The sequence below is a fragment of the Electrophorus electricus genome, chromosome 22, assembly GCF_013358815.1.
Source record: "Electrophorus electricus isolate fEleEle1 chromosome 22, fEleEle1.pri, whole genome shotgun sequence".
Lineage (NCBI taxonomy): Eukaryota > Metazoa > Chordata > Actinopteri > Gymnotiformes > Gymnotidae > Electrophorus > Electrophorus electricus.
Window position 1 is genome coordinate 243676 of NC_049556.1, and position 8825 is coordinate 252500.

General features: G+C 39.6%; 1 long non-coding RNA gene across 2 annotated transcripts; it reads right to left on the bottom strand.

Moving 5' to 3' along the window:
• Positions 1–1208: 1208 nt before the first annotated feature.
• On the bottom strand, positions 1209–5989 carry LOC118240597. 2 transcript variants are annotated; one of them, XR_004775508.1, is made up of 3 exons: positions 5772–5989; positions 2261–2377; positions 1209–1558 (listed from the first exon to the last, which is right to left on the bottom strand). It is a non-coding gene; the product is annotated as an uncharacterized LOC118240597 (long non-coding RNA). The 2 variants fall into 2 exon arrangements; XR_004775509.1 differs by lacking the exon at positions 5772–5989 and adding an exon at positions 3127–3446.
• Positions 5990–8825: the final 2836 nt, after the last annotated feature.

Sequence of the window (8825 nt, forward strand, 5' to 3'; positions counted from 1 at the left end):
AGAGCCACAAGACGCATCTCAGCACAATCAGTTCAGTACTTATCTATTATCTTTAACATCAACCCTGCAGTTACCATCCATCACTCATCTTTATGTACCTCTGTGTCTCCAAAACAACAACAAAGACTCTGAAGAAGCAATAGATTATTAATACCCCAAAACATCTCTTGGATACACACACACACACACACACACACACACACACACACACACACACACACACACACACACTCACACACACACACACACTCAAACACACACACATACACACACCCATACATGCGCGCACACACACACGCGCACACAAGCGCACACACAAACACACACACAAACACACACACAAACACCAACACTATCCCCTGGAGAAACACACACGCATGTACTGTACTGCAAGACATTACATCACAAGCAAACCAGATTATTTATTACAGCAACAGCAGTAACAGTTATCAGACCACAGTATGAAACATTTAACTCTACTATATGAATACTGTGTAGACATGTAGAGAGTTTCTGTAGAGTAATAAAGACTTGATGCTTGTGTGTGTCCAGGTGCTATTCTTATAAATTCCTCTAGAGTGTGTTTAAAGAAAAGCTGTACAGGTGGTGTTCTTTGACTATTTGGGCCTCAAGTCTGGTTCTGGTGGGTAGGGAGGCTGCTTGTAAAGGCTCTGGTTCATAAACACCCCTGTCACGGTGTTGGGAGAGTCAATGCAGCTACCCAGCTGTCTAGTCATCACAGTCTGGTCCTTGTTCAAATCTCTCAGATCCTTATGCTTGCCCATTTTGCTCATTTTTCCTGCTTCCAACACATGGATGTAAAGACCTGACTGTTCACTGGCTGTCTAATATACCACCCCAATTCCTCCTGAATTTACTGTGCTGGGATGATGTATCTGACCATCAGTGCCACTACATCCTACAGCAGGGGTGAGTGATCTTACCTGCACAGAGCTGGTGTGGCTGCTGGTGTTCATTCTAACAATCATCTGATGACCTGTCTCAGGCAAGTCCAAGTTATTATGATCTTTGTAGTGACCTCACTACCCAGTGAACAGTTTCACATTAGATCAGAGGAGAGTCAGTGTAAAGCAATGTGTAAAACACTAATCTGTGGTCTAGTTGTTAATTACTTAATATCTAGAGTCTGTTATGAAATACACTGAGACAGTGTTTCTTTGGCTGATAAATATCTCATCTGACATCAGTGCAATGATAATGCAGACAATTTATTCGATTTTTAAATTTAGTTAATAAAATAAGAACATAAAAGCAGTAAACCAGTCCAACAAAGTAAAAGATCACAAATATAAATGAGAATATTCTAACATTGGAAGAAATGACACACACAATAGTAACATGTGCTTAAAAGTGAAAACATTACTGCACGATGCTTCATATAAACTGGTTGTCAGCTGGCAGTAAGTTAGCAGAGTTCAAACATTCAATCTCACATGTGAAATGACTTCAAGCAAACAGAACAATGTCCTTCCATCTTCAGTATTTTTAGATTCTCACTCCTCTGAGACTGCATTCTGGCTTCTGGTTTCAGTCAGAGCTGTAGAAAAAACATTAAACACAGAATTCACAGTGTAGGTGTTAGAAAGCTCCCCCTGGTGTTATTGGATTATCATTTAATAAATGTTTATTGCTGTCTTGGTCTTCTAGCACAGAGAAGGAAAAAAAGCATGTCTTGTCTCCAACGCAAGCAACGTGTCGACATTGTCAATGATTGTGGGGAGAAAAGCAGTATTTTATTAAACCAGCATATAAAATAGTTTTAAATGTCTGTTTACAAAAGTATAAACTATATAAAACCTTTAAGTTGTTGGTGGTTGTGGTTCCCATGGTAACCTGTACTGTATTGTTTTCATTCATCTCTCTGCTCTGTCGTGACTGTGTGTTGTTTGGCCCTAGTTAGTGTGTGTATTTACACTCATGTTTCTTTTAGTATTTGCTGTCTTGCCTAAAGTAACATTTTCTGGTTCCAGTCATTGTTCTCTTCACTCTTGTTTTTAACTACTGGTTTCATGACCATGTGCTGCTTTTATAAACCATGATTTTTATGGATTACACATAACAGACACTTTACTGTCATGTGTCCTGCTTGTCTTAGCAGTATTAAGAGTCATGACAATGGAGAAACTCATAAACAAACAGAGAAGAAAGACAAACCCTATGATGCGTTTTCAGATTCAAACAAATGTAAGTTTGGTTCTTCCAGTGTGTGTAATGTGTGTCTAAGAGGAAGAGTTCTTACTGTGAGCTCTGTAGCATTTGACCCCCAGCACGATGGACACTAGCAGATATGGAGAGACTGCCAGTAGACTACTGAGCAGACTGAGGATGGAGAGTGGAGCTTCTGAATGGGACAGAGCTCATAACACACACGCACACACACACACACACACACACACACACACACACACACACACACACACACACACACACACACACACACACACACACACACACAGAATTAATCACAGCTGAAGAGCTACAGTGCTTCTGTGACTCTGGGGAGCATTGAGGGTGAGGGATGGGATACCAACGTGAGCCGTGTGAACAAAGATGTTTATTTTAAACAGATGAAAACATGAACAGCTACAAACAAGAAGCAACATGACGAAACATGGAAGTGATCATAATGGAATGGAATGATAAAAAAAATACAATTAAACATAAATAAAAATAGAAACCAAAGAAAAGTGACACTCATTGCAAACAAGCTATATAACTTAATTCATTCATTTATTCATGTGGTAGCCACCAAACCACTTTACAAAAATTGTAATATCAACACTACACAGAACCTGTTGCACTGTTTATTTTAACTGGGTAATAATATAAAGGCTGTGTGTGAGTGGGAGGAGTTATTTATGTGGTGCTGGATATTTGCTCTACTACAGTTAAAACTAAACTGAGCAGCAAATCCAAAGAGTTTGTGGGAGCAGGTTTTCTAGAAAAGGGAATCACACAACAACAATGGATGCTTAACACTTTCTTGTCTAAATAATAATGATTCATATAGTAAAATATCCAGTCAGGCATAATTATATCAACTCAGATCTCGCACATAACCAACACCATGTTTTCTATTATTATAGTCTGTCAACTGATACTCACCAGTAAACAGACCTAAATCTACCACACTAGTCACTGCTGTCTGGTCCAGTACATGTTTTAATGTTGAATAAATCCATTAATTCAGGAGCACATAAAGCATGTCCTGTAGCAGATATGACAGCTTCCTGTTATTCTGGAAATCAAACATTTTGTGATCTGTTTTGTCATATTTCTACTAAAATGTTATTGACTGCTCCCATCTAGTGGCCAATCTGTGCTCGTGGCCAAAACTCCAAAATACAGCCATGGCCAAAGGTTTTGAGACTAGCAAATTTTGTTTTTCACAAAGTTGCTTTTTTGCTGCTTCAGTTTTTATGGTAGCAATTTGCATTAACTCGAGATTGTGAAGAGTGATCAGATGAATTGCAATGAATTTCAAAGTCATTCCTTGCCATGAAAATTAACTTAACCACAAAAATTAAGCCACTGCATTTCAGCCCTGCCGCAAAATGGCCTGCTAACATCATTTTACTGATCTTCTCATTAACCAAGGAGAAAGTGTTAATGAGGACAAGATAGCTGATTTAATTAAACAATTCATGGAATCATCAAGAACTCCAAGGAGAGAGGTTCAAATGCAGTGAAGGAGGCATCAGGGTGCCCAAGAAAGTCAAGCAAGCAACAGGACCGTCTCCTAAAAAGGATGCAGCTATGGGATCGGGTCACCACCAGTGCAGAGCTTTTTCAGGAATGGCAAAGGCAGGTGTGAGTGCATCTGCACACACAGTGAGGCGAAAGCTTTTGGAGGATGGCTTTGTGTCAAGAAAGGCAGCAAAGAAACCACTTCTCTCCAAGTAAAACATCAAGGACAGACTGACATTCTGCAGGAAGTATAGGGATTGGACTGCAGAGGACTGGGGTAAAGTAATTTTCTCAGATGAAGCCGCCTTCAGATTGCTTGGGATATCTGGACAAATGATTGCCTGGAGAAGAAAAGGTGAGCGCTCCCATGAGCCTTATGGCATGCCAACAGTGTGGCATCCTGAGACCACTGATGTGTGGGGTTGCTTCTCATCCAAGGGAGTGGGTTTGCTCAAATTTTTGCCTAAGAACACTGCCATGAATAAGGAATGGTATCAAAACATCCCCCAAGAGCAACTTCTCCCAACAATCCAGGAGTGATTTGGTGAACAATGCTTTTTACAGCATGACAGAGCACCCTGTCACAAGGCAAAAGTGATAACCAAGTGGCTCGGTGAACAAAACATTGAAATTTTCGGTCCATTGCCAGGAAATTCCCCAGATCTCAATCCCATTGAGAAAGCTGTGGTCAATCCTCAAAAAGAGGGTGGCAAACAAAAACACAGAAACTGTGGTCAACTCCAAGCACTGGGTTTCCTCTACCAGCTCTGCACCAGTACTGGCCTCCATCAGAGGGCGCCACTGAGCTGATGGTGTAGGAGTTTGTTGCAGTGTTGGTCTCATTCTCAGGGTTCTGTGTGTGTCTGGACCAGTAAAAGCTCCATCCAGCAGACTGGTCCAGCTTACAGTGCAGAGTCACTGGGTTTCCCACCAGTGCAGCTCCTGTAAGGCTTGATGTGAGTTCAGGTGTAGGTTTAACTGCGGATGGAGATGAAACACACAGTTCAGGACATGTAATGGCGGAGTGCACAGAGATATCTATGAAATGACTAACATTCTCAGATTAAAAATAGATGAAGTACTTTAGTAGTTTAAATATTTTAAAATAAAAACAAGAGAATCTCAGTAACATGGTGTAGCAGTAGTGAAGCAGTAGATTAATCAACAGACTTTTAATTAACTGTTTATATCAGATTTGTTTATAATCTGATTAATTCCGTTGTTTTTCATTTTATTTGGGTGTTCATATCTGTACATGTTAACCTGAGAAGTCACTGAACATGTAACAGGTATAATACATACCATCTTAGCATACTCAACAAGCTGTTATAGACATGCTGTTAACATTCTGTAACTGGATTTTAACTGGACTTTGAGAAGGGGTTGGGGTCAGGATTACAGTCCTGCTCATACACATGTGAGTCTGAGGGTTTCTCTACTCAATATTTGTGTCCAATTCGATTGCACAGTCTGAACCAACTCAGGCTCCATTGTAGAAATCACACAGTACTTAGTAAGTACAAAGTAAGTTTGCATTTCAGTTCCAGTACCATGTAGTGTAACTGTAATTACAGTACAGGTCTAATACCATGCAGTGTAACTGTAATTACAATATATATCTAATACAATGTAGTGTAACTGTAATTACAGTACAGGTCTACTACCATGCAGTGTAACTGTAATTACAATATATATCTAATACAATGTAGTGTAACTATAATTACAATATATATCTAATACAATGTAGTGTAACTGTAATTACAATATATATCTAATACAATGTAGTGTAACTGTAATTACAATATATATCTAATACAATGTAGTGTAACTGTAATTACATTACAGGTCTACTACCATGCAGTGTAACTGCAATTACAATATATATCTAATACAATGTAGTGTAACTGTAATTACTGTACATCTAAAATTTCCGTTTTGCCAAGTAAACACAATACATGAAGTGTGTATTATGCTGCTGAATACAAATAGTGTAAATAATTTAACAAACAATAATTTAAGTTATTGAAATAGACATTAAATTCCTGAAATGACAGTAATCTTACCATGTACAGTGAGGGTAACAGTGTTACTGTAGTGTGATGTTGGTCTGTTATTTCGTGCTCCTCTACACTGGTACTGATCCCCATTAACTACAGCATCGCCACTGATGGTGAGAGTGTCTCTGTTTACAGTGTCAAACACAGACTGAGACACTGTAGTCCACTGACTCTGAGCTTTCTTCTTATACCACTGATATGTCCACCAAACATAACCCTGAACCTCACACTTCAGAGTGACTGACTCTCCAGTGAACACAGGACTCTGAGGCTCCACAGTCAGTGTAGTTGTGGGTAAATCTGTGGAAAGAGATGGAGAACACTGCATGTTACAGCTGGCTGAGCCCCAGTGTCTTCCTGGAGTCACTCTGTATTTACATATATTATAATAAACAGGTTAGACACATGATGCTGCATTTTAATCTGTTAATCACTGTGTTTTGTGGAGATTATCTGGAGATTATGTGGGATCTGATTGTGATTGGAGGGTAAAACGTGAACCCATGACTGTGAGTCACTTAATTATTCCATCCAGTACCACCTTGGACTCTTTGTCCAGTAATGTGACTCTTGTAATTAGGACTTTGATGCTTTTTTATGTCACTTATAACGGTTTTGATAAGAGGAGTGAATGTCCAAGCAGTTACACTCTCTCCTGCTCATTCACATGTGAGTGTGATGGTTTGTCTACTCAATATTTGTGTCCAATTAGACTGCACAGTCAGAACCAGCTCAGGCTCCATTGTAGAAATTACACAGTACTTAAATTCTGCTTTTATGTTCACCTCTCAATAAGATAATGTGTTGGAATCTTATAAAACCTACTAAAACTGAACACTGGCTGCTGGTCACTGAGAAGTACACGTCTCTCTGCTCCAGACTATGTGAGGTCACTGTGTACTCTCTTCTTCAACACAGAAGGGGGCGCTATTAGTGAGATCAGGTCTTGTAGTGCAGGGGGGAAACAAATGCCTTTAAAGTAGGGCTGTCAAAATAAAAGTCCTGCAGGACCACAGTACAGCCCTGTTCAGTGTTTCACATGCTCTAACAGAGCTGATTTGTTGTTATAAATTGTGTGTATCACTTTTAAGGTCCATTATAGGTTTATAATAACATAATAACACTAAGATAACAAGAAAAGAAGTAAGTTTGCATTTCAGTTCCAGTACCATGTAGTGTAACTGTAATTACAGTACAGCTCTAATACAATGTAGTGTAACTGTAATTACAATATATATCTAATACAATGTAGTGTAACTGTAATTACTGTACCTCTACAATTTCCGTTTTGCCTAGTAAACACAATACATGGAGTATGTATTATGCTGCTGAATACAAATAGTGTAAATTATTTAACAAACAATAACTTAAGTTATTGAAATAGACATTAAATTCCTGAAATGACAGTAATCTTACCATGTACAGTGAGAGTAACAGAGTGACTGTACTGTGATGTTGTTGGTCTCTCATGTCTCTCTCCTCTACACTGGTACTGATCCCCATTAACTACAGCATCTCCACTGATGGTGAGAGTGTCTCTGTTTACAGTGTAAAACACAGACTGAGACACTGTAGTCCACTGACTCTGAGCATTCTTCTTATACCACTGATATGTCCACCCATCATAACCCTGAACCTCACACTTCAGAGTGACTGACTCTCCAGTGAACACAGGACTCTGAGGCTCCACAGTCAGTGCAGTTGTGGGTAAATCTGTGGAAAGAGATGGAGAACACTGCATGTTACAGCTGACTGACCCCCAGTGTCTTCCTGGAGTCACTCTGTATTTACATATATTATAACAAACAGGTTAGACCCACGATGCTGCATTCTAATCTGTTAATCACTGTGTTTTGTGGAGATTATCTGGAGATTATGTGGGATCTGATTGTGATTGGAGTATAAAATGTGAACACATGATTGTGAGTCACATAATTATTCCATCCAGTACCACCTTGGACACTTTGTCCAGTAATGTGACACTTGTAGAATGTTGTGATGGTAAAGTAGGAGTAATGTGGTGATAGTACAGTAGGAGTAATGTGGTGGTGGTACAGTAGGAGTAATGTGGGATGGTACAGTAGGAGTAATGGTGGTGATGGTAAAGTAGGAGTAATGTGGTGATAGTACAGTAGGAGTAATGTGGTGGTGGTACAGTAGGAGTAATGTGGGATGGTACAGTAGGAGTAATGGTGGTGATGGTACAGTAGGAGTAATGTGATGATGGTACAGTAGGAGTAATGTGGTGATAGTACAGTATGAGTAATGTGGTGATGGTACAGTAGGAGTAATGTGATGGTACAGTAGGAGTAATGTGGTGATGGTACAGTAGGAGTAATGTGGTGATGGTACAGTAGGAGTAATGTGATGGTACAGTAGGAGTAATGTGGTGATGGTACAGTAGGAGTAATGTGGTGATAGTACAGTAGGAGTAATGTGGTGATGGTACAGTAGGAGTAATGTGGTGATAGTACAGTAGGAGTAATGTGATGATAGTACAGTAGGAGTAATGTGGTGATGGTACAGTAGGAGTAATGTGGTGATAGTACAGTAGGAGTAATGTGGTGATGGTACAGTAGGAGTAATGTGGTGATAGTACAGTAGGAGTAATGTGATGATAGTACAGTAGGAGCAATGTGGTGATAGTACAGTAGGAGTAATGTGATGGTACAGTAGGAGTAATGTGGTGATGGTACAGTAGGAGTAATGTGGTGATGGTACAGTAGGAGTAATGTGGTGATAGTACAGTAGGAGTAATGTGGTCATGGTACAGTAGGAGTAATGTGATGATAGTACAGTAGGAGTAATGTGGTGATAGTACAGTAGGAGTAATGTGGTGATAGTACAGTAGGAGTAATGCTGGTGATGGTACAGTAGGAGTAATGTGGTGATGGTACAGTAGGAGTAATGTGGTGATAGTACAGTAGGAGTAATGTGGTGATGGTACAGTAGGAGTAATGTGGTGATAGTACAGTAGGAGTAATGTGGTGATGGTACAGTAGGAGTAATGTGGTGATAGTACAGTAGGAGTAATGTGGTGATAATATAGTATGAGTAATG